Source organism: Bos grunniens, chromosome 6 (genome assembly GCF_055505025.1).
Source record: "Bos grunniens cultivar Pamir isolate PY7600 chromosome 6, Bosgru_T2T1.0, whole genome shotgun sequence".
NCBI classification, from domain to species: domain Eukaryota; kingdom Metazoa; phylum Chordata; class Mammalia; order Artiodactyla; family Bovidae; genus Bos; species Bos grunniens.
The window spans coordinates 94,392,956-94,420,077 of NC_141170.1; positions in this window are offsets into that span (position 1 = coordinate 94,392,956).

Here is a 27,122-nt window from a genome sequence, read left to right on the forward strand (position 1 = left end):
CATAGAAATTACAGAAGACAGATCAAAAAAGGTAAGAGAACCAGAGAGTTAGAGTGTTGTAGAGAATGGTATCGGAGAAGGTAATGGCAACCCACTCCAGTACTCTTGCCTGGAAAATCCCATGGATGGAGGGGCCTGGTGGTCTGCAGTCCATGGGGTCGCTAAGAGTTGGACACAACTGAGCCACTTCACTTTCACTTTTCACTTTCATGCATTGGAGAAGGAAATGGCAACCCACTCCAGTGTTCTTGCCTGGAGAATCCCAGGGACGGGGGAGCCTGATGGGCTGCTGTCTATGGGGTTGCACAGAGTTGGATAAGACTGAAACGACTTAGCAGCAGCAGCAGAGAGTGGTCTCATGTGGCTCAGTTACTTATCAACAAGTATCCACTGAAAATTTATAGACCCCTAATAAATGGCAGCTTCTGTGATTATGTCAGGGGAAAAACCTCTGCCTTCATGGAGTGAGGAGGGGTAGAAGACTGATATTCATCTAATAATCATACCCACAGTGGTATATTTTTAAAAAAATACAAGATACCTACACATTTTATGGTAAAGGTTTCAGCTAGAATGGAAGCGTTCACAGAAAGCTTCCTTGAGAAAGGGGCAAATAACCTGACATCTTAAAGGTCCAAAGGAAATTAAACACTTGGAAATAGTTCTAGAAGAGCATACTGCTGACATAGAGAAAGAATATGCTCAAAAGGTGAGTGTCCAGAAGGAATAGAGACTGGGAGGAATAAACAACAGAGGGCTAGAGTCCAGAAGGGCTTAGAGTTTTAGGAGCAACCCACTTTTTCTGGATCAAAAACTTCTGGAGCCTAAGTTGTCCTATCCTGGGCTTTTCAGAACCTCAGTTGTTCAGATATATGGTAATTAAAGGCAGCTTCTGTCTGTGCCTGACCAGAAAAGGATTTTTGCACTGCTTGCTACTCATTGGCTTTACCCACAGTTTCATTTGATGTTACAGAAGCTATGTCACCAAAACTTCTATTATTTTTAAAACTTATACATTTCTAATAATATTTATGCTAATTAGACTGTCACCTTGGAATTAAATTACGATGTCAATAGAGAATCTTGGCCTACCATGGCTGACAAAATGTACCTCAAAGGGGCACTAAAAGGAAAAAAAAAAAAAGGATGAATATCAGAAAATGTTGAGGTAAATTTTTTTGACAATAATCCTTGACGCTTGCACTCTGATTCTTTTTCTCTTATCTGTAGTTCTAAAATGGAGTGGAACAGCAGCAAAATACAAGTCTTTGTCCCACAAAGAAATAAAAGCCCATGATCCTCTTCACCTTTATGTGGTCATAAAATAGGAAGAAGAGCAAGGTGGTGACATTGCTCAAAAGAGTACTGCGTGCCTGTGTTAGTGAGCTGCGCAATTGCCCCATGGTTCCCTGCATGGTCATAAACACCACACTTCAAGGAAGCCACATTTGCAATAAGCAAATGTATTTGGGGGAGCAGATATCCATATGGTTAATACATTCTGTATCCTTTGTTAAGAAGTGTCTTGGTCTCCTAGCAACACTGTAGGGAAATCCATCAGGGGTATGAAATTAGATGGCCATGTAGGCGGAATACCTGTAGAGTGTTCAGTTTTATGAAACGCTTTCACTAAAAATTATATATATTATGCAAAACAGTACAGTAATGTAAGATTAAGATAAAAATTGTTAAACTCCCCCACAATCAATTCAAGGTTCCAGTAGCCAAGGGTCTACAGTGTACAGGAAAAAAAAAAAGAAAGAAAGACATTATGTGGGATGCCAGATGGGTTAATCATTCTTGACTGGGGAATTTTTTTCTCCCCAAAAAGAGATCACAGAGCATCTTGATACAGGATCTTCTCTTGTATAAACCTTCTCCCAACTTTGGAAGTAAAGGGAACTGAAACATTTTATGCCATAAATAAACAAACAGTGAGTAACTAAATTAGAATTTCAAAATTCAAGGAACAAAGATGCACAACCCTGTATTTTGTAGGTAGTGATTGCAGCTGCGAGTCATATCCCAGCCTGGGCAGGCCCACTCCCAGCTGTCTTACATCTACGGTGTTTGAGGACCTAGCTGCATGCAGATTTCTGGGTCACAACCCCACAAATCAAAGTCCAGGGGGGCTGATTCCTGGAGGATCTGCCTATGGCCAATCTGCCCAAGATGACTGTGAGAAACACAGCTGCATTTTATAGAAAGTATTCTTAATGGTGTTTGCCTATTCCTCACTCCACACCATTACTTTTCACTGGAGGATGAGAAAATTTGCTCTTGCAAAGGACCTATAATGTTTTTCTTCTGCTCAGTTCAGTTCAGTAGCTCAGTCATGTCTGACTCTTTGCAATCCCATGGATCGCAGCACGCCAGGCCTCCCTGACCATCACCAACTCCCGGAGTTCACCCAAACTCATGTGCATTGAGTTGGTGATGCCATCCAGCCATCTCATCCTCTGTCATCCCCTTCTCCTCCTGCCCCCAATCCCTCCCAGCATCAGAGTCTTTTCCAATGAACCAACTCTTCGCATGAAGTGGCCAAAGTATTGGAGTTTCAGCCTCAGCATCAGTCCTTCCAGTGAACACCCAGGACTGGTCTCCTTTAAGATGGACTGGTTGGATCTCCTTGCAGTCCAAGGGACTCTCAAGAGTCTTCTCCAACACCACAGTTCAAAAGCATCAATGCTTTGGCGCTCAGGTTTCTTCACAGTCCAACTCTCACATCCATACATGACCACTGGGAAAACCATAGCCTTGACTAGACGGACCTTTCTTGGCAAAGTAATATCTCTGCTTTTCAATATGCTATCTAGGTTGGTCATAACTTTCCTTCCAAGGAGCAAGCGTCTTTTAATTTCATGGCTGCAATCACCATCTGCAGTGATTTTGGAGCCCCAAAAAATAAAGTCTGACACTGTTTCCACTGTTTCCCTATTTATTTCCCATGAAGTGATGGGACCAAATACTATGATCTTAGTTTTCTGAAATGTTGAGCTTTAAGCCAACTTTTTCACTCTCCTCTTTCACTTTCATCAAGAGGCTTTTTAGTTCCTCTTTACTTTCTGCCATAAGGGTGGTGTCATCTGCATATCTGAGGTTATTGATATTTCTCCTGGCAATCTTGCTTCCAGCTTGTGCTTCTTCCAGCCCAGCGTTTCTCATGATGTACTCTGCATATAAGTTAAATAAGCAGGGTGACAATATACAGCCTTGACGTACTCCTTTCCCGATTTGGAACCAGTCTGTTGTTCCATGTTCAGTTCTAACTGTTGCTTCCTGACTTGCTTATAGGTTTCTCAAGAGGCAGGTCAAGTGGTCTGGTATTCCCATCTCTTTCAGAATTTTCCACAGTTTATTGTGCTCAGTGTCATACAAAACAAAAACCCTTCTAAACAACAAAATGAGGTTTTTCTTCTCAGTTGATTAATTGCATGTGTAGTTCTACTCATCTTCCTTTCCTACAACCTTCCAACTAATTTCATCAAATATTTATTGTCTACTGTGCTTCCACAACAAAACTACAAGCTGGAAATATTATAGAGCTGATTAAATAGGCATTCTTGGCTTCTGTTTTAGGTACTGTATGGAGTACTGGAGATGTGAGGAGTAAACTAGATTGCTTCTGTCTGTATGGAACTTGTATAGAGACAAACAAGCACTATGCCTTTAAGAGAGGTGCTATCAAAGATCATTTGTTTAAAAAGTTAAACACATTACAGCTTCTGGAAGAATTTCGATTCTGGAGTTTAAATACAGTCTCTATATAAAAATAATCTGGCATTATCCATATTTATTTTCAAAAGCCATCAAAGACACAAAACACAGAAGGGTTAAGGATCAAAAAAAGAATGGTTAAATTGTGTTGATGCTATCAGAAAAACATGAAATATCACGGGACAGAGGAGGTAATGATTTATTTCTCCTCCTCTATGCTTGAGTTTCTCTGTACCACACACTTTATTTCAAATTCTGGATCAAGGATGAAGAGTTGGAGGTAGCAAAACATGATGTTTTCAGGGAACTATAGATCTCACTTTTATATCTACTTTGATTAAAACTAGTTTCCTAATAAAAGTACCTGCCTCACTAAGCAAAAAAGCTAAAAGTCTGATTATATTTTTAAAATCAGAATTCTAAGCTTTTCCTTCTTGGATACAAAGAGAAGAAGATTTGAGTAGAAGCTATTTAAGAAGCTTGATGCAAACTCAAATACAGTCTAGAACTATACGACAATTCTCCTTCAGATTTCACCATCAAGACTGCCAGGTGCTAATGGTTCCAGAGTTAGATAGTGTACTTGACATCTGTTGTTTCTGCTGCCCTCATCTGAGTGCCCTTGGGTTACCTTTCATTTCACTAGAGAAGCCAAATGGGAGAGAGTGTTTCCTCTCCCTATTTGGCAGACAAATCTTGGGCAGGTGAGTCCCAAGGCAGAGACATCAAGGTGCAAGACCAGACAGAGATTCTTGGAAGCAACTGTGATGGACTGAAGACTCCAACAACATGCAGAATGACGTGTGGTTAACAGTGCAGAGTGATGGCCACTGACACAGCATCCTAAGCTGAGTCCCCATGAAAGGATTTTACCTTTGCTTGGACTTCTTTGGTTACTACTCAAAGATCTTTCTCCAAACTTCTCATTACTTCTGTGATCTGAAACTGTCTAACAAATTATTTTTCTGCTTAAATTAATCTGAGTCAGTTTCTGTTTTCATTCACTAAGAACTTTGACTCATGTGAGTAGGAAGCTGGGGTCACAAATTATGGAGAAATGCTACATCCGATATAACAGAAAAAAGTATCAGTTCTGAAGAGAAGATGAGGGGGATGAGGTTCCTAACTTGGATCCAGCACATATGAGTGAACTAGGATCACTACAGGGAGAGAAAGTTAAATAGGAAAGCTAGAGGTGACACTTTAATAGATACATAGACAGATTATGTCATCTAGGAGACACCACTGCAACTAGGGGGGGGCTATTTTCAGAACATACTTGCTCCAGGCCTAGAAGGACTTCTACCACACTCATTCATTTATTCTTTTACTCAGTCTGTCATTAATGAAGACCTAACATGAGACAGCACTATTGGTAAAAAGAGATGGTATTCATCTCCCATAAAAATTACACATGGGCAAGACAGATATTTAACAAAAAATTATAAAAACAGTTGATCCTCAGTATTCAGATTCTATATTGATGAATTTATCTTCTTGCAAAAATGCATTTGTAACCCCTAAATCAATACCCACGCTGCTTTAGCAGTCATAGGTAGATATGTTTAGAGGTGTGAGAAATTAAAGTTGCATAATACATGTGTTCCCAACTGAAGCTGAACAAAGAGACATTCTGCCTTTTTTGTTTTCTCTCATAGAGAGGACGGGGGGGTAGACACAACAGGGGACCATAGAATGCGAGGAGTTCTGGCTCTAGGACCTGTTGACTGGTTTGAATCCCAACATGGCGGGTTAGGGTGGTGTCTTTAAGCCAGTCACTTAACACTTCTGAAACTTGTTTTCTCTCTTGTAAAATAAAGAAAATAGATATACAAGGATGAGTTATTTTTAGGATTTAAGATTATAATCTATGTGAGATACAGAAACATAAATGTATAGATATAGATATTTATGGATATATTTCCCCAGGAGCAATGTTTCAGTATTTGATAATTAAGTATTTGGAGTATAATTATAGCAAATAAATGAGAATTGACCATAATAAATTTAATTTAAATGACAAATACACCCTGTTAGGGTGGGACTACATAGTTAACACCTAATTCAATCAGAGAATCAAGAAATGTCACCATTAAGAAGCTAGTACTTGAAGCATGAGCAATATTATGGCACTGAAATTTTGGAAAAGAAGCTCTAGAAGTACAGAGAGATGTGGTGGTCTGGCTAAACCAGAGCACAGTCTGAAGAAAGAAGAGAGGGAGAAAAAATGAGGCTGGCAGGCAACAGGAAGTTAGTTCTTCATTTCCAGTGTGAGCCACTTTAAGAGAAATTCGGGATTTATCCTGAGGGCATGGGAAGGAATTGATGAATTTTCTGTGGAACTAAGACTTGGCCAGGTTTTCCTGACTCTTATTATCCTTGTCCGCCTCGATTGTTTTAAACACATAAAATAGGTAGGAATTAGGAGAATTGAGATTCCTTGAGAATTTAATTCTGAAATTGGTAACAAAAGCACATCTCAGATGATCTAAGTCCCTTCTGGAAAGGAAATTAAAGGAATTACTGACTAACTGACTCTAGAATCAAATTGTAAATAAGATTACTCTCTCCTGGAAAATCCCATGGATGGAGGAGCCTGGTGGGCTACAGTCCATGAGGTTGCTAAGAGCTGGACACGACTGAGCGACTTCAGTTTCACTTTTCACTTTCATGATTGGAGAAGGAAATGGCAATCCACCCCAGTGTTCTTGCCTGGAGAATCCCAGGGATGGGGGAGCCTGGTGGGCTGCCGTCTATGGGGTCGCACAGAGTCGGACACAACTGACGCGACTCAGCAGCAGCAGCAGCAACTTACTTGTAAAATAAAAGAGCAAATAAATTAAGAAACTATTCATTTCAGTGTCTTAAAATGTTACTTTTAAACTAAAGAGAGTAGTTGTCTTTTCAAATTTAGAATGTACCAAAATTTTGTTAAAAAAAAAACAAAACACTTCTAAGTATGTTCCCTAAGCTATTCATCTTTGCTGTAATCCAAGATCTATTCTATAGCTTGAAAACCATAACTGTTTTCCCTAATATAAAAACATTTTATTAAGGTAAAATATATCCAATAAAATTCACCCATTTTAAGTGGACAGTTGTTGAAATCCACAGCAATCAAGACTGAGAACATTTTTCAACATCTTAGAAGAGTCCTCTGGTAGAAAGTTTCAATCCATTCTTTCTTCCTAACTTGGGGCCAAGCTAACACTGATCTGCTTTCTAAAATAATAGGCTTGCTTTGTTTGGAATTTCATATAAAGGAGATCACACAGTATGTGGTCTTTTGTACCTGTCAAATTTTAGATCTCATAGGTCATTGAAGTTTTATGCAAAAATTTTCAGTCTTTTTTTCTGTGCACTTTATTTTGGATAGTCGTCATTGGTGTCTTCAAGTTTACTGATTTTTTCTTCAATTTCAAATGATTTTTAATACCATAGTGTATTTTTAATTTCAGATACTATAGTTTTTAATCTCAATTTTTTTTGGATTTTTATACCTTGTAACTTTGTACATATTATTTTCATGTCTTTTTATATCTATGAATATAATTGCATGCTTTATACCAGTTCTTTTAAGATCTTTGACAATTCTATTATTTCTGCCATTTGTGTTTCTATTATATTGATTTTTTTTTTTCTGGCATTTTCTTGCTTGTTTGCATGGCTGGTTATTTTTACATGGGTTCCAGACATTGTGAATTTTACGTTATTGAGTGCTCGATTTTTCCCCCTTGAAAAAGTATTGGATTATCTTATAGTATGTGTTACATTGTCTGAGAATCAGATCATTTTGAGACTTACTTTATGAGCTTTGTCCTATTGAGTCCAGAATAGCCTTTTCTCATGGGGATAATTTAGTATCCTTACTAAAGTATTGCCCTTTTGAGGGCTGTATCTGGTGCCCTGTGTATTATGAGGTCTCTCTGCTATGGCTGCGGGAAACACAAACTGCTTCTAGTGTCAACTCAAAATACTGTTCTATTTACTGCTTTCCCTGTGCGTTTTCCCCGGGTCCTGGAGAGTTTTATCTGACACAGGTAAATATAAAAGTTCCATGGGATCCCTTTACAGATGCTGGGAAGTCTCTCTGCAGGCAGCTTCCTTTTCTTTGATACTCTGCCCCACAAATGCTATTCACCTTGGTTTCCCTGAACTCTGATCTCTGTCTCTTTAATTCAGTGAAGCCACTAGTCTCTATGTAAAATCTCCCTGCTTGCTCCTGGACCAGGACACTGCCTCCAGGAAGTAAGCTTGTGCAACCATAGGATTCATCCACTTTGTTTCTCCTTTCTGGATCTCAATCTGTACAGACTGCTATCCAGCCTTCAAAAACTCATGTTTCATAAACTTTATTGATTATTCTAGTTGTTTATAGCAAAAAAGAAGGCAATTCTCATAATAAGTAGTCCTTTTCAAGCAAGAAAATAAGAAGAAATATTAAATTATACTGTCTTTTGTGTTTACCAACCTAATTATCTTTACTGCTTCTCTTTAGTTGTTTTTTTTTTTTTAATAGATTCAAATTACTGTCTGGTGTCACTAGCTTTCTTTCTGAAGCATTTTCTGTAATATTTCTTAAGGCAAATTTGCTCGCATCAAACTCTCAGTTTTTATCTGAGAGTGTCCATTCTGTCTTCTGTTTCGAAGGATAATTTTGCTAAATAAGAGATTCTTGGTTGACAGATTTTACTTTCAGCACTTTGAGTACATTACCCTACGGCTGCCTGGACTTCACTGTTTGCAATGAGAAGTCAGCCAGTAATCTTACTGGGCTTTCCTTATATGTGATGAGTCATTTTTCTTTTACAGTTTGCAAGATTTTCTCTACTTCTGGCTTTCAACATTTTTACTGTAATGTATCTGACTATGGATCTCATTGAATTTATTCTATTTGGAAATCATTGAGCTTCTTATTTGTATAGATTCATGTTTATCATCAAACTTAGTAATTTTTTGCCATTATTTTTTTTTTTTCATTGTGCTTCTCCCTCCTCTCCTTTTGGTACTTCAATTACATATATGTTAGTGCACTTAAAAGCATTCCTAATGTCTCTAAAATTATGTTCATTTTTCTTCATCCTATTTTTTTCTCTATTTTTTGTATCATGTAATCTCTGTTGATCTTTCTTCAAGATCCCTGAATCTTCCTTCTGTCAGTTCAAATGTATTGTTGAAGCCTTCTACTGTTAATAGTAACCATACTCTTCAACTCCAGAAATTCCATTTTGTTCTTTTTCATAACTCCTGTGTCTTCACTGGTGTTTTCTATTTGATGAAACATTATCATATCTTCCTTCAATTCTTTAGGCATGGTTTCTTTTGGTTCTTTGAACATAATAATCATGGCTGTTTTAAAGCCTGTAATTTTCTATTGCTTTATTTTTTTCTTGTTTATGGGTCATACTTTCCTAGGGTTGTTTTGCATATCTCATAATATTTTTGTTGAAAATTATACATTTTAGAAAACATTATAACAAGTATAGGTACTGATTCCTCCAAACCTGTGTGTTCTTCCTCTTTGCTTGATGGTTTATGTGTTTAATGACTTGGCTCAACTAATTGACAAGTCTATTTTGTTTGCAGTATGCAGTGTGTGTTGTCCTGGCTCAGATTTTTCCCCTTACATTAATCTTCTAGTCTGGCTACATAGGAATAAACCCTTGGTTGGCTTAAATCACTTATAGATCAAAGGTTATGCTTAAGTCTTCCTAATCAGTTTTATTTTTACCGTTTACTACTGAGTACACATGTGGCTTGGGCTGCTATCATAGTTCAGAGATTTTACAGGTTTTGCCCTATAGTTGGGCTTCCCTTGTGGCTCAGCTGATAAAGAATCCACCTGCAATGCGGGAGACCTGGGTTCAATCCTTGTGTTGGGAAGATCCCCTGGAGAACATAAAGGCTACCCACTCCAGTATTCTGGCCTGGAGAATTCCATGGACTGTATAGTCCATGGGGTCACAAGGAGTCGGACATGACTGAGTGATTTTCACTTTACTTTCATAAGATTAGAGGATCTTCCTCTGATCCCCTCTGAGATGGTACAACCTTGGGCATGCACAGAATCTTCAGACTGCCAGGAACGAAAGTAATTTTATTTTTAAACCTGGCTTTCTAGGTGTTGCCCCTAGGTTAGAGCAGCTAAGGGTTTGATTAGTGTTTAGCCAGAGGTTCTCTTTAAGCCCCTTTTTCTAGTAAGGCTTCTACCCTGTGTTAATGGATGGGTCTTTGTGTAGCACTGGGAATGACCTCAAGCCTCCCCAGCACTCTGCTCAGTTCCTGAGCGAGTGTGGCCTAGTGTATGAGCATACCGTCCCCTAGCTCAGGTGTGACTGTGATCACAGGAGGACTCCTTTTAAGCTATCTCTTTTCCTGATTCTTCTTTTAAATTTCTGGCTGTTCTGCCATTTTGCTTGTATCATGGAGTTAGCAGCTTTCTCTTGCTCTCTGCCAAGATCTCTGTTGCTTTCAACAATGTCATTAGGCAGGAGTTCTCTATTCTCTGTTTCAATATAGTCAATCTCCTCAAGCAGAACTTTGGAGCGTTTGATCTTTATGCCCTGCCTTTCTCACCAGGAAAGGCATCTATACACCACTGCACCAAACCTGTGGGCAGGGGGCATACTTTTCCCAGAGTAATACCCCCTGGACACTGGGGAAGTGGTAGCCCTTGGTCTTCTCAGTTGGTCCCTCCTATAATGGAATCTTCACTCTATGAGTAAAATGGGATAGGAGTGTCCCAAGTGCCAGTGTTCATGGGTTGCCAAATAAGAAATAGACAGTTCCTTCTAAGAGTACGAGAGAAGTGGGAGAAGAGAGACTCAGACCTCTCAGCTGTATCTACCAGGAATATAGCTCCTAACATGAGACTGAGGGGAAAGAGGATGAGAAATGCTGGCAGTCTGCTCTTTCTCAAGTGAAAAACTAGCAGTTGAGGGAGAAGGAGTCCCAGTCTTTCTTCTTGGTGGCACATGACCAATGTAGAACTCTCGTAACACAAAGCACTGGGGATAACAGGATGGGCAAGGGAGCAGGTTAGGACTCAAATACCACAGACCCTCACTGTTCATAACAAGATCGAATAGATCTTCCTGAATGAAAATTTCTCTATTTGCTATATACCCTTAGGACAATGTATGGAGAATTTAAATGATTGCTTTAAAAAAAAATATTCAACAATTACTCATCTGGAGTTTCATTAATCCCTTTAACTCTGCTATTCCAAAAGTCTTATTTAGATATACTTCTTTATTTCCCAGAATTTGATCATTTTTCACCTGAAAAATTTTAAACTTTGCCCATTTAATTTTCTTGTCTTCCCAGAGCCTCAATCTTGCCAACTGTTCAGTTAAAACAGTTTTCATTTTGAAAATAAAATAAGACTAAACTAAATAATTTCCTTTTTTTCTTGCAATTCCTCCATGTCACTGCTGCTGTAGAAGATTAAAGTAACTTTTCCTTTCTATTTCTTCTCCATCCCTTCATTCATACCTTCTTTATTTCCAACATTTTCACAATTCTCTCCAAAATTTTATTTGTAGCTATTTCCCCTTTCCTATCAAAGACACACTAGCCCTACCATCAGTCATTTTTTTTAAGTGAAAACTAATTTCTCCCTCTGCAATAAGATTAAAGATGATAATTTATGTAAAGTATTTAGAAGAGTATCTGGCATATGGTAAGTAGACAAAATATATAAAATAATTTTTATTTTTAGTGAAAGGCTAAAGCAGAGTCCTAGAAGTTGGAACTAGAATTGGCTTTAACTTTCAGCTATTTCCAAACTCTGCATTTTATGGATGGGACATCTATAAAGAAATAAATGATTTACCCAAGACTTCAGATCAAATACATACATAGATATTATCTCATTTTTTGCTTACAATGACCCTGGGAAATAGGTTGATTGGGTAACATTATCTGAGGCACACAGAAGTTAATGACTTGCCTAAGCTACCATTAAGTAAGGACAAGACCAAAACGAGAGCCAGATCTCCTGATGAGCATTTGCACGGGCTCACCTAACATGTTTTTTGCCATCTGCACCACCAGGAAGCTCTTCCCTGGTGGCTCAGATGGTAAAGAATCTGCCTGCAATGTGGGAGACCTGGGTTTGATCCCTGGGTCAGGAATATCCCCTGGAGAAGGAAATGGCAACCTTTTCCAATATTCTTGCCTTGAGAATCCCATAAACAGAGGAAGCTGGCAACCTACAGTCCATGGAGTTGCAAAGAGTCAGACAGGACTGAGCGACTAACATTTTCACTTTCACCTAACATGTTACTGAGTTCATTTTGGATATTAAAAAATACAATTTAATAGTCTTCTAGAATTTACTAAGGGTTTTCACATAATGTATCCCATTTGCTCTAACAAGTGATGGCACAGGTATTGCAACATGAACAAAGGAATGCGATAGTCCTCACAGAGATTAGAAGTCAGGGTGCACAGCTAGTAAGATGTAAAGCCAAGAGCCCAGGTCTTCTCGCCCCAAGGTCAGAGTCTTACTTCTCCACTAGGCTGCCTTAGCACAGCTCTCAGGATATTCATCTTATCTTCCTAACACAGAGAACCCTCCTACTTTACATTTATAGCTCCATTTAGTCAGGTGTCTTCATAAAAGAAATTATGCACTTTTGTTCTGCAGCTAAGATTTTTAAATTTCAGGAAGCAATTTCATGCTATTACTTCAATCTTTTTTTTTTTTTTTTCCCATTCATTTCTGAATTATCCAGGTGGGTCATTTAAAACTTGAGACCTTTAACAGTTCTTCCATCTATTTGTCCTCTGGGTTCACACCGCAGTTTTTGGTAGCAAGATCCTACTCTTTCGTCTTGCTTTCTTTTAGTAAAGAGTATATTACACTCAGACATGTTCACAAACTTTGAGCACTGATCCACTCACTCATTTACCAATCTTATGCCAAACTCCTCAAACGTCAAAAGACATGACAGTTTTTAAATAATAAAATAGTTGCATCTTTTTGAAATGTCATAAATCATATAAGTTTTCAGAAATTTTCCTTAAAGTTATAAAAGTAGAAAAAGGCAAATAATATCTTCTCATAGATTAAAATATATTAATATTAATATTTTTCCAAAATAAACAGTCTTCAACCTCAATTAGGGTAATTAACTCCTGCTTCTGTATGCAGTGAAAACTAATTTTTCTCACATTAGGTCTTACTATGTTTGGATGCGTTTTCTACAAATAAAAATAGCTTACTTACAGTATCTTCCTATATGATAATTAAAATTTTCTTAACTATTTAAAACAGGAAAATAGTTTTTTTTTCCTATGTTCAACTTCAAAAAGGTTATATATTTATTCTAAAATATTATTAAAATGCAGAAAATAAAGAAGAATAACCATCTGAAATATCACATTGATAACCACAATTAAAATTTTAAAAATATGCTTTCAGATATTTCAGAAATATGAAATAATTTTTAATGTTCTTTTGTAACTTTTTTTTCATTCACCAGTGCCCATGCTAATGTTTCCATGTCAATACATATAGATACACGGAATCTTTTCTCTTGGTTTTTAAATTTGGGGGAGTAGGGTACTTGGTTTATTTTTTACAACAAATGTAGAATTTTAATAATATATCTCCATATAAGGCACTCTTATCATTGGTAATTACAAGATCTAGTCTAAACTATTATCTTTACCTTCTTTCTCAATCCTTGGTCCCTTCCACCCCTCTTACATGTATACTACCTATAATAAATGTGACATACACCTTTGAATATCTGTGTATCCTCTGTAGACATATATATATATATAAATAGATGAACACATGTTAGTATATTAAACTAGCAAATAACAATATACACAAAGTACACTAACACAGCTGAATGCAGCAAGCCACATAGGAATAGATTATTATTCATCATCCCTTTTCACATGCTTTTCTTTTAGACCCATTTTGGCCACAGGCACCATCTTGAAAGTGCTATCTGCATGATTCTGCCTCATCATTGTACAAAAAAAGCAAACACAAGACCGAGAGAACAAGGAATCTTTCTCTGGAACCTCTACATTCTGTTCAAAACCTGAAATTGCTTCTCCATTTGCAATCTGTGACCATGTGTCTCTGTTCTTCTCCCTTTCAATTGTTTTCTATCTTTCATCACACCTCTTTCCACAAGATAACAGTCTTCTTATTTCAAAGCAATGATTTATATTTTATAGTAGCATTTTTTATGCATTAGAAATTTAACATGTCTTTTAAAGATGATATTGGTATTTTTATTATCATTATTATTGCCAATGATGGAGTTCTCTTATAAAATTGTAAAGCTCTGGAGTGGACTATCTCAATCTTACTTTTCCCATGAGCCTTGTTTGTGTTAATACATGAATCTGCAGAAATGTTATTTATTTCAAGAGCACATATATTTCCCTAGGGATGGGTCTCTACATATTGCCTTCAAGCACACGTGTCCCTTGAGGATCTGTGGTATTCATAGGAGTGAAATTGCTGGGTAATTGGTTATATGAATATATAATTTAACTACACACTGACAGATTTCTCTTCAGCATCACTGTACCAGTTCATATTTCCACCAATGTCTTCCCTATATCATGGTTTTAACAACTACATGACATTTCATATTATGGAAGGAAGCACTATAATTCACCTCACCATTCTTCTACTTTTGAATCTTTTTGTTATTTCTACTTTTGGATATATTATATTAAAACTCATAGATACACACCCTTCTATAGAAAGCTTTGTGCAATGTTTTGACCGTTTTTTAAAGACAATTTCTTAAAAATGTGGAAATAATACAAAATAAAATAACAAGAATATAATGCTTTGGAGGTATATTGGCTAATTGCTTTCAAGAAAGCTTGTACCAATTATAGTCCCTTTCAGAAATCTCTCATATGTTTGTTCATTTACAAAATATTTATTAAGTGCTAGTATCTTTCAGGTACTATTTGGACCCCTGGCCATTAGACACAGAATGATTCTCCATTCCTTAGGGGAGGACGAATTGTGGGAGAAGAAGGAAGCTAAGAGAGAAAATGATTTCAGTTAGGAACTAGCTTCAGGCTGTCCCCATAGGAAGCTCTGTTAGATAAATTACAGCATAGAAACAGTCCTACTTGAAGCAGGAGGTTAGGCCGTATGTAATCTGTGTCTCCTGAGGTGGAGGATGGGGAGTGGGCTGAGCAGAGAAGCTCTCCTTTTGGTCAAATCCAACTCTCCATCAAAGGGGCAGCTGTGCTTTGTCAGCTGCTACCACTCACACCAGGAAGGGTGGCAGGGAGTCGGGGGGTGGGATTAGCTACCTGTGACAGGGATCCGAGAAGGTAAAACCTGTCTGTGGGTAAGAACTGGACAAAGGCTAAAGCCTCAATTATCTTTGTAAGTTAAGGACTCTTGAGGCCCTCCCTTTCAATATGAAGGAGGATGAAGAGACTCAATTTTCATTTCTTCATCTCATTTACCTTCTAACAAATAACTTCACAATGGTAGGATCTACCCAAGTCATCCCCATAGCTGTTTGTCAGTGCTATAACCCACAGTGAAGATCTGAAACAACCAGGAGAAAATTTAGAAGCCTCCTTCTCTTTCTTTCAGTGTAGATAATATTCATCTCATCTTAGGTAAAAAGTAATTTGTAGCTTGCCTACTTCTTCAGGCCAAAATTGAATCTTATTTCCACCAGATGTGCTCAATAAATGAAGACAGGAAATAACATCTCTCCATTTCCAGGTAAGAGAAGATGAGTGAGACTGTTGGGTGCACATGAGGCAGAAACCATCATCACAACCAGAGTGACCAATCATTTGGGTTTGCCGAGGACTGAAGGGTTTCCCCGGAAAGGACACAGAAATTTCAGCATTAAAACTGGAATCATCCCAGGCAAATCAAAACATGTGGTCATCCTAAGTCCAAATAACAAATTCAAATTTTACCAGTATCTGTGGTTAAAAATTGCAATTTTCCACTTTCTTCTTCAACAGAGTTTATAATATTCTTTGAGTTCACTGTACCTATGTAGTTTATGAAGTCAAAAGAAATTGATCCAAAATTTCATGTTTCTCACATGAATTACTGAAGATTTACTCTTAAGCAAGAATCTCTTTTTTAAAAAATTTTTTCAGAGCTACAAATATTGCCAAATGTTAGAAGAAATCAAAGGCAAAAAGAAGCTTAAGAGGTATGCTGCTGCTGCTGCTAAATCACTTCAGTCGTGTCGGACTTTGTGCGACCCCATAATCGGCAGCCCACCAGGCTCCCCCGTCCCTGGGATTCTCCAGGCAAGAACACTGGAGTGGGTTGCCATTTCCTTCTCCAATGCATGAAAGTGAAAGTGAAGTCTCTCAGTCGTGTCTGACTCTTTGCGACCCCATGGACTGCAGCCCATCAGGCTCCTCCGTCCATGGGATTTTCCAGGCAAGAGTACTGGAGTGAGGTGCCATCGCCTTCTCCGTTAAGAGGTATAAATAACTTAAAATTTAGAGGTTTCATTCTAAATGAATGACAGCAAGTCAAAGAGCTGCTTTAGTTTCAAGGTTTTTACAAATCCACATTCTCAGACTACAAGGGGGTTTTATAAAGGCATCCCAACTCAAATGTCAGTGTTCAGCCATTTAATCTGTCAGTCTCCTTCACCACGCGGATTGCTAAAATCTGCGCAGGGAAATTGTGGATAGACAAAAAGCTAGAAAAATATAGCAAGGAGAAGAGAAACTAGAGGAGAGAGATGAACCAAGCAAGCTGAGGTGGGCTGGCAGAAATATTTTTAGGAAGAAAAATACCAAAGGATGAATTCCGAGTTCACTTTTCTCTCAGTAAAGTTTTCTATCTCCACCTCCAATGAAGTCTTTTCTACACGCAAATGTTGTGTAGCTTACATCTTATGGGAACTAAAAAACAGGGTTTTGTTTCAGTCCAAGGTTGACAGAGTCTGATAGAAGAACAACTGGAAGAGCGTAAAACACTGTCCTCACAACTGCAATACTTCACTGGATACAAGGCTCCGAGCCAGAGATCACCAGACTCGACTGAGCAACTGAACTGAACTGAGCTGAAAGGTTTCCCAGGTGGCGGCAGTGGTAAAGAACCTGCTTGTCAATTCAGGAGACATAAAAGATGTGGGTTTGATCCCTGGGTTTGGAAGGTTCCCTGGAGGAGGGCATGGCAACCCATTCCAGTATTCTTGCCAGGAGAATCCCATGGACAGAGGATTCTGGCAGGCTACAGTCCATGGGGTCACAAAGAGTCGGACATGACTGAAGCAACTTAGCTATAAAATGGAGGTTCGGAACACTCTTACTTGGATGTTAAGGGGAAAGATGATTATATTAGCTGGCATCTGGACAACACTTGTAGACTTTATGGCTCCCTAACACCCAGGTGAAATTCATCCTAAGTGCCTTATTGGTTAAGTCCAAGCTTAACCACATCTGCAGGCACCAATTTTTGCTACCACCAGGATATCAGACAAGACAGCCTCTGCGTGCATGATCTTTGTCACTATGCTGCACCATGGTAACCTGCTATTTCTGATAAGATACTATCTCATTATGTATCAGTCACACCTTCCCACTATTTGATACCTACATCTATATTTTATAGAAACTGAGAAGACAAAATAAATTTAATAAGGAAAAAGTTCTGCTACAAAATCTACTATTAAGTAGAACCTCTTTTTGTTGATGGGCTTAGCCACGTTGCACAAATTGAGTGATTGCTCTGAGAAAATATACAGTATGTAAACCTACCAGGAATGTCAATTTGTTCTTCTCTGATGGATCAAGGACAGAATGCTGGCCATTCATTTTGGGGAGTCACAAAAATAAAAGATGGGGAAGATTAGTGGACATGGGAACCTTATCAGGAAATGCAGGTTGTTACCAACAGTAAAGGAAATGACTGTTATACTTGCAAATAAGGATCTCTATCACATGTTTCACTGGGTCACTGGAAAACCTCCCTAGGAGCTTTTCAACAAAGCATATCTGTGCCTATGCATCCCTCTGGAAATATTTATAAGATTGAAAAGCTGAAATCAGCTTCGCCATTAATATCAATCTCGACTGTCTTCCAAGACCAAAGCTGATTTATTTTTCTAGGAAGATACACTAGAAAGTAACTGATAGTTTTAATTAGGTCACCTACTCCAGTCTCTGGGAACAGCTCATTGCAATATGCTTATTTGTTTTGCATCTTATGTTACTAGAATATTGCAAAAAAATAATGCTTCCACAATCTTCCAAGGAGAACTCCTATAAATGTATACAAGGAAAGTGAAGTTGTTCAGTCTTGTCCGACTCTTTGCAACCCCATGGATTGTAGCCTGCCAGGCTTCTACATCCACGGGATTTTCCAGGCCAGAATACTGGAGTGGGTTATCATTTCCTTCTCCAGGGGATCTTCCTGACCCAGGGATGGAACCCGGATCTCCCGCATTACAGGCAGACTCTTTACCATCTGAGCTGCCAGGGAATCCCTAAATGCATATAGGGAAAGCTTCTCTAATTAACTTTTTTACTAATTGTGATAAAAATATTTTTTTTCTTGTTCTTTGTTCAACTCATCTCCATCTAAGTCAGTAGATTCACTACTACCCGTCTTCAGAATTTAACCTCGAAGTCTTAGCTCTATAGGGCGCTTTTTTCCTAAATACCATGAAATTAAAAAAAGAAGATATTTAATGACTACTTCTTAAAATGAAAAAAAAAAAAAAAAAGCAAAGAACCGTAATCTGATTCTTTTACGAATTGCAGAGCTCTGGCCTCCTTCCTCACTGCAGATTAGATAATGGGGAAAACAGAGAGGTAGTTCTATCCCAGGCAAAATAATAAAGTCACATTTGCCCATTTTCCAGTCTGATGTTCCTCTAACTCTAATGGACTGCATGGTTCTTTATTCCTTAAATTTACTAGGAATGAAGAGCATGCCTGTGCTTTTCCCTAGTGAAACTGTGCCCCTCAACTTTACTCTAATTCCATCTGCTTTTCACAGAGGAAAAGGAAAGCAAAGCTCTCCTCTATGAGCAGGAGCTACTGCTGCTATGAGAATTTTCCACTTTTTAAGCAGTCAGGCAAAGGAAAAAAAAATCAGCTTTTTCCTATTTCTGTCCTCCACATTCCCCTAATTTCCAAGGAGAGTTCTCTACTTGATGGGTTCTTTGGGCTTCTGTGATGCTATAGAAAAGAGAGGGAGTCACAGAGGTAGTGAGTAGGAAAAGCAGAAGACTTAGTCCAAGGTGGTTAGCTAATTTATAGGATAAAATGAAGGCTTCCCAGGTGGCACAGTGGTGAAGAATCCACCTGAAATGCAGGAGATGCCAGAGACATGGGTTCAATCCCTGGAAGATCCCTGGAAGAGGATATGGCAACCTACTCCAGTATTCCTGCCTGGAAAATTCCACAGACAGAGGAGCTTGGTGCACCACAGTCCATGGGGTTCAAAGAGCTAGACACAACTGAGCACATACACACATGGTGAGTGAAGACTAGGAAAATGAGGAGATGAAAGCCATTGGGATGGAAGCAAATAAGAAAACACTTGAGAAGTTAAGAGTCCTAAAGGAAGAGGTGTTGGAGCAGCTGCAGAATATACTGGGAGTAGCTAAACGATCAGAGAAGGCAACGGCACCCCACTCCAGTACTCTTGCCTGGAAAATCCCATGGACAGAGGAGCCTGGTAGGCTGCAGTCCATGGGGTCGCACAGAGTCGGACACTACTGAGCAACTTCACTTTCACTTTTCACTTTCATGCATTGGAGAAGGAAATGGCAACCCACTCCAGTGTTCTTGCCTGGAGAATCCCAGGGACAGGGAAGCCTGGTGGGCTGCCATCTATGGGGTTGCACAGAGTTGGACACGACTGAAGTGACTTAGCAGCAGCAGCAGCTAAACGATAAAAGAGAATTTTAACAAGTATGCTGCAACCTGTGTGTTTAGATACCCTGCGTGACTTACATGAAAGACTAGTACAAAGTTTGAAATTTTTTTTAATTTACTTTGATTTTCATGACTGCACTTCTGTAATAATAGCTGTGCTCCTAGACTGGATCCTACAGCTCTAGTCTAACAAGGATTATGCTTCTTTGATATGTAAGTTTACTGGTCAGTGAATAATATTAATCCTACTCTGCCCACTACGGTAGCCACCAGTCACATGTGGCTATCAAGCGCTTGAGGCGTGGCTAGCCTGGATTGAGATGCACTGTAACCATGAAATACATACAGAATATTGAAGATCTAGTTTAGAAAAAAAAAACAAAAAAACAGAGGAAGGAAAGGAAGGAGGAAGGAGAAAGATAGGAAGAAAGAAGGAAATAAATCATATTAATAATCTATATATGAGTTACATGTTGAAACAGTAATATGTTAGCTGTATTAAGTAAAACATATTATTGATATTAATTTACCTGGTTCCTTTTGCATTTTTTAACATGACTAGGAGAAAATTTTCAATTGCATATGTGCTCACATTTTTGGCTTACATTTTTACTGGTAGCAGTGTACTAATTTATAAAAGAAACTGAGTGAGCATCCTCTGTGAGCAGGACACCATGTGAGATCTTCCTGTGGGTTAGGAAGCAGTTAAGTTCACAAGCTATGGAATTCACATTTCTGGGTTTACTCCTGGCACCATCAGCCACGAGGGATTCATGTAACCCATGTGATCTTACATAAAGCATTCAACATCTTTATTTACATATTTATTTGCTTGTTTGTTTTGCCTGCACCACACAGCATGTGGGATATGGGATCTTAGCAGTACTCCCTCCCTCTTCCCTTCCCATCCCCCACTCACCCCCAGGAATTGAACATTGACCTGAAAAATGGAACTGATAATTATACCTTCATCACAAGGTAACTGATACAGATAAAACACTTATAAGAACGTTGTAACATGCCTGGCACATAATAAGAAATTGATCAATCTTAGCTTTTACTACTATTAGGGAGGGAAGGGTACCAAAATGTCTTGAGTGCTCTTTAGGTTTTATGTCTTTCTTAAAGCTCCATGAAGGCAGGGAATATTTCTATTGTGTTCTCTTCTTTTCTTTGCAACTAATAACACAATAGGTAGCAGGAACATATCTAACTAAATACTGAGTGAATGAGTCAGGGATGAAGAATGAACTAATGGACATTATTATTACTCTCATTTTACAGAAGAGGAAATTGAAACTTACAGAAATTCAGAGGTTAAAAAGTTAGAGAAGCAACAAAATCCAAAAATGACAGTGCCAACATTTCAATCCAAATTTACATGAACATTCACAGACTCAACTCCAGGTGCATCCTATCTAGAGAAATAAAATGCATTTCAAATGAAAACAAGTAATATTAATATTACTAGCCCACAGATGATGCCATTTAAATAACCTGATTGATGATTACTAGAAAAGTTGGGCCTGGAAAGACTTCATATCCAGGAGGGGTGTTGCAGAAAAGGTTTTAAAGGGCTGAGATAGAAGCTGGACCTCTACAGGTTTATCAAATTTGATTTAGTGGGTACTTGGTCTGGGAAATGGGATCCCTTGGCAAATGGAACAGACTGAGCACAATTGAAGTGGAAATCTTAAGGCAAGTTTTTGGGCTGTGGAATGGATCTTTTTTTTTCCTGGAGAAGATAATTTGTGTAAATTTATTAATAAGATTTAAGCAGAAATAAGCTTGTGTTTAGATCTTAGGCTACGAATAAAGGCCAAGTTTAGAAGTTAAAAAGGTGTCAAGTAAATAATAGGATATTACTTTCTGTTTCCCTCTTTAGTTCTGTCAAGACAAGATAGTATCAGTGTGCAGGCCACAACAGGAGGAGAGGGATGTTGGAGGTGGGGAAATAATTAAGGATACTATTGCAACATCCTGTCATGAGATAGTAAAGATAAGAATTAGAGACTTGAAATAGGAATGGGAAGAAAGGGAGCAATTTCAGAAACTCTGAGGAGAGTGTTCTAATTCCAAAGACCTAATCCAGATGACCCTAAAGTCTGGGTCACATATTTTACTTTTTTACTTTGCTAAAATATGTGACCCAATTAAAGGGCAATATTCCTTTTCCTTTTCTTTTAATATTCATTCTTTATTTCTCTGAATTTGCATATAGCTGACATTTGGCTTGTTCCGAGGTCTAGCCATTCTACTCAGAAATGCTTACTAAACTGAATCCCTCCTTTTGTTCCTATGTTTTACTACCTAGGAACTTGTTATTTATATTCCTTTTTTTTTCCCTCGTTGGAGTTATTTTCAAGAGCTCCTATGTTGGATTAAAATATTTGTTTATAATTTTTTTCTTTCTGTCTCCAGTCTTGGCTTCCTATGGGTAAAATGTAACACCTCTTATCCTCCAGCCCAGAAATGTCTACTCTTAAGTCTAACATCTACTCTGTGTTCTAAAAATGACTAGCTCATAGTAATGACTAGTTCACAATTTATTGAGGGATTTTAATAAAAAGAATTTGCCTTTTAGGGCTTTATTCTGTGAAGCCTATATGCTTTTATCTGATTCTACAATTAATCTTGTAGAATTTAATATTGTAAATTGTCCATATTTGAGTGTCTTCCTCATTGGTTTGCAACATCTTTGAGAGTAACAACCTCTTGACTATTGAAAAAAGATTAATTTTTTGACTTTAAGTTACTGAAGTTCAGAAAGTTGGGGTGGAATTTTAACAGAGAAAACAAGGCTGCCTCTGTGCTGGATCTATTCCCTTTAGGGCTACTTTTGTACTCTGTTGTCTGTGCTCAGTCATATTGGCTCTGCACCACTGTAAAAGATGTTGCCTGGAGCCTGAAATGTACATGACAGCCCATTCTCAAGGCTCTGCCTCCCAGACTCTACCTTTAAAAGTGTAAAACTTTTCCATTCATATGGAAGTAAAAAGTTGCAGAACAGAAAATAGCAATTGTCTTGTTGGAGGTTTATAGGAACATTATGACCAGACCTATATGGACAGCTGCAAAAATAAAGGATTCTGACACCAAGAAGTTTACAACAACCAATCACCCTCTCTCCCCTTCTAGTCCAAAAGAAAGGTGAATTTAACTCAGGTAAAATGATTCTTTGGGATGCTAATCTACCATCTTCTTGGCTTACTGGTTTTCTGAATAAAGCCACTATTCCTTGCCCCAACACTTTCTTTCAATCTGTTGGTTCATCATGCATCAAGCAAGTATGTGCTTGGACTCAGTAACAGAAGGAAGAGGCTTCAAGAAGATGCTGGACTTCCCGTGATAATGGTTTGTGAAATTTAAGTATTTAATTAGATAAGTATTAGATGTATGCCTCTATATGCATTCTAAAAAGGTGGACTATGTTATTACTGTGGTAGTAGGAAATCAAACATACCTCTGGTCAGTTCTTACTGACCAAAAGAATGTTGTTTCTGATTCATTGCGCATTTAGAACTAAAATATATTCATTCTTGGAACAAGGGAACACAGATTAACAACTGTTTTGTTTTTTCACCCCAATCTTAGTTTGAATAATTACAATTCAACACTAAGAAACAGCTCATACAGATACCATATTGATTAGATTAGATATGTATTTGTCAAAGTAAATCTGTGCATTAACATGAAACAGCAAGAGTGTTACACACGTGTTTTTTCACCCATGTTTACACTTAAAATAACACTAGATGAAGTACTTGTGTCATTCTAATCTAGCAGCCACATGAAAAATAATGACTTGGAATCTATAAGACAACCGTTTTTCACTAACATCACAATACCTGATTAGAAAGGCTATGGAGGATTATTTCTAAATTCTTAAGTAACAGAATTGCCTAATGAAAAATTTATTTGTAGAATTTGCAGAAAACATTTATAGAACAGTCTAGAAAGAATGGTATGACAATAAGGAGATTCACAATTATAATAAGCAAAGTATTACCTACTGCAGGAGACCAAAGGAAACATGACTGGCAGGAAGGAGGAGGGTCCCATGGAGATTGTTCAAGGGAAGAATGGAGAAACTAGAATCAGAATGGATACAGAGAAATAAATGTAGAAGACTTGCTAGTTGACAAAAGCAAGATGACTTTTTGATTAAAAAAATGAGTAAACTGAGAAATGGGGGACTGGGTTAAAAAGTGAGGTGAGGTCAAATAATTTTCTTCTTTGTCTTGAAGTGAAGTCGCTCAGTCATGTGTGACTCTTTGCAACCCCATGGACTGTTGCCTACCAGGCTCCTCTGTCTATGGGATTTTCCAGGCAACAGTACTGGAGTGGATTGCCATTTCTTTCTCCAGGAGTGGATTGCCATTTCCTTCTCCAGTGGATCTTCCTGACCCAGGGATCGAACCTGGGTCTCCCGCATTGTAGACAGATGCTTTACTGTCTGAGCCACCAGGGAAGCCTCGCTTTGTCTCGAGAGCTCTTCAATTCTTTAGCTTTAGGTTTGAATCAATCATAAACTTTAGCATAGTTCAGGCAACGATTGAAGCAATGCTTGGAAGACCAAGATGCTGTGCTCTGGAGTTTCAAAAAGCTTTAATCCAACCATACATTTTATTTTCAGGCTTGTTAGTTTTCACAGCGCCATATTATTGACGCGTATTTTTTAACTGTTGTTGTTCCTATCAATCCTTGTCAATTCTGAAGAACTTCTCCATTTCCAGAGGCTTTGCTGTGGTAAAAAAGCAACTGACAAACACCTACGACATTGCACCCTGTGGGTACTCCATAAACACTTGTTTCCTGCCTGGCTGAATATGTCTTCAGGAACAGAGGCAATAAACCCAACTGCTTCAGAAATAACAGATGGTGGTATCTGGTAAGTGTTTCCCCTGAGGCCTTGTTAAACACATAACTGATGTCAGGAGGCAACTGCATCTTGCTCCCTTTTCAAAACAAGTAATACTTCATACGTGCATATGTGTGAAAGAACGAACTAAAGTCACGTTGATTCCTAATCACCTGAGACTTCTATGAGGCTTAGGAAAAACCAGCCATAATGAAGGAAACAGTTACTAGTTGCAAAACTGGTCAAGCCAAGGAGATGATATGTTGTGAGGTAATAACAGATCTGGATGGATTTTGAATTAATGTGTTAATCACTTTGTCGCTAGGAATGAAGGGAAGAAACTGAGAAAAGTTGGGGGGAGGACAAGAGAAAGTATATATCAAAAATGTATCATTCATAATCCATAATTCATGTTATCGCCCTAAAGTTTAAAACCTTAAATCCGACTCTTTGCGACCCCATGAATTGCAGCACTCTAGGCCTCCCTGTCCATCACCAACTCTCGGAGTTTACTCAAACATGTCCATCGAGTTGGTGATGCCATCCAGCCATCTCATCCTTTGTCGTCCCCTTCTCCTCCTGCCCCCAATCCCTCCCAGCATCAGGGTCTTTTCCAGTGAGTCAACTCTTTGCATGAGGTGGCCAAAGTATTGGAGTTTCAGCTTTAGCATCAGTCCTTCCAATGAACACCCAGGGCTGATCTCCTTTAGAATGGACTGGCTGGATCTCCTTGCAGTCCAAGGGACTCTCAAGAGTCTTCTCCAACACCACAGTTCAAAAGCATCAATTCTTCAGCACTCAGCTTTCTTCACAGTCCAACTCTCACATCCATCCTTGCTTAAAGCCCTAAAATTCACTAGAAAAAATGTGTGACACGAATATTCAGTTCTGGGGTGAGAGATGCTTTCTAAATCATGAAAGAACAATAGATTTCACTATAGAAATCTTTAAAATTTTCTACATAAAAATAAAGGCCAAATAAAAAGTGAGGAATATGTGTATATATATATATTTTTTTCATATATTCAGTATTAAACTGTTAATATCAATATATTAAGTACCTTAGAAATAATATGGAAAATCACCATAAACACCAATGCAGAAATATGATAGTTCTCAAAATAGAAAATGCATACAACCACCTTTTTTTTCCAAAGAAAATTCAGAAATATTTCTAATCAGAACACAAATTAAAACAATTTTATCTATTGAGTTAGCACAGATTTTTTAAAAAAATAAGAGTTTGGAATATGTCATAGTTTCTAATATGAAAAAGAAGATGAGCAGATTTCTTTAGAATTGGAATAATAATGTTTTAAAAATTCAGTTCCCTACCTTTACCTCTCAGTATGTCATATGAATTCCTCCAAATTCTTCCTACCCCATGCCCATTGCTCCTAATTTTTGCACAGCTGTCTCCTTTTCAAGTTACAGACAAATTGGAATTTGCAGTTCTCCAAATGTGCCATGTTATTTCATACATTTGGGGCCCCCAGCCTGGAATGTGCTCTACCTTTGTTCACCTGGCAAATTCCTATTCACTTTCTAAGACCCACGCTCAACCTTAAATCTTCCCAACAATATCCCCATCACCCTCTTCTCCCCCACCATCTCAATAAAGAAACTCTCTCTTCTGCATCTTGACTACATTTCTATTGTTCCATATTTTCTACCATATTTTACTAATTTAGTTACCTACATATCTTCTGTATTCATTCTGGATTGCTTGAAGAACAGATATGATGTTTTAATCATCTCTGTATCCCACGTTTCTGCAAATGAGCTTGATAAAAGAAATTAAGCATTTGCTTACATGAGGTGAATTAAAACTTGTAAGGCTCTGTTGGGTGTTTCAGTGTCACACTGGCATACATGCAGCAAAGGCATAACCATAAGCTAGATCATTGCACGTGCACACGTGTACTCATGGACACACACACACACACACACACAGCTTCTCTATGGGTGCCTAGTTCAGAGCTTTTGTTAAACTGGAGGTTTTTATTCATGCAGTTTCTACGAAAGTATTTTAAAATGTAAAAACTGCATTATTTAATTACTGAGTATTTACAAAACTATACCCTCAATGCCAAAGAAAACAAAAGGCTTCATTTCTTTCACTCTGAAACTACCATCAAGGAAGAATATTATGAACAGACTTAATGGCTAACTAAATAGAGCTGTGAACCATGAACATCCAGATGTTCAAGCTGGATTTAGAAAAGGCAGAGGAACCAGAGATCAAATTGCCAACATCCGTTGGATCATTGAAAAAGCGAGAGTTCCAAAAAAACATCTACTTCTGCTTTATTGACTATGTCAAAGCCTTTGACTGTGTGGATCACAACAAACTATGAAAAATTCTTAGAGATGGGAATACCAGAACACTTTACCTGCCTCCTGAGAAGAAATCTATATGCAGGTCAAGAAGCAACAGTTAGAACAGGACATGGAACAACAGACTGGTTCCAAATCAGGAAAGGAATACGTCAAGGCTATATATTGTCACCCTGTTTATTTAACTTATATGCAGAGTACATCATGAGAAATGCTGGACGGGATAAAGCACAAGCGGGAATCAAGATTGCTGGGAGAAATATCAATAACCTCAGGTAGGCAGATGATACCACCCTTATGGCAGAAAGTGAATAAGAACTAGAGAGCCTCT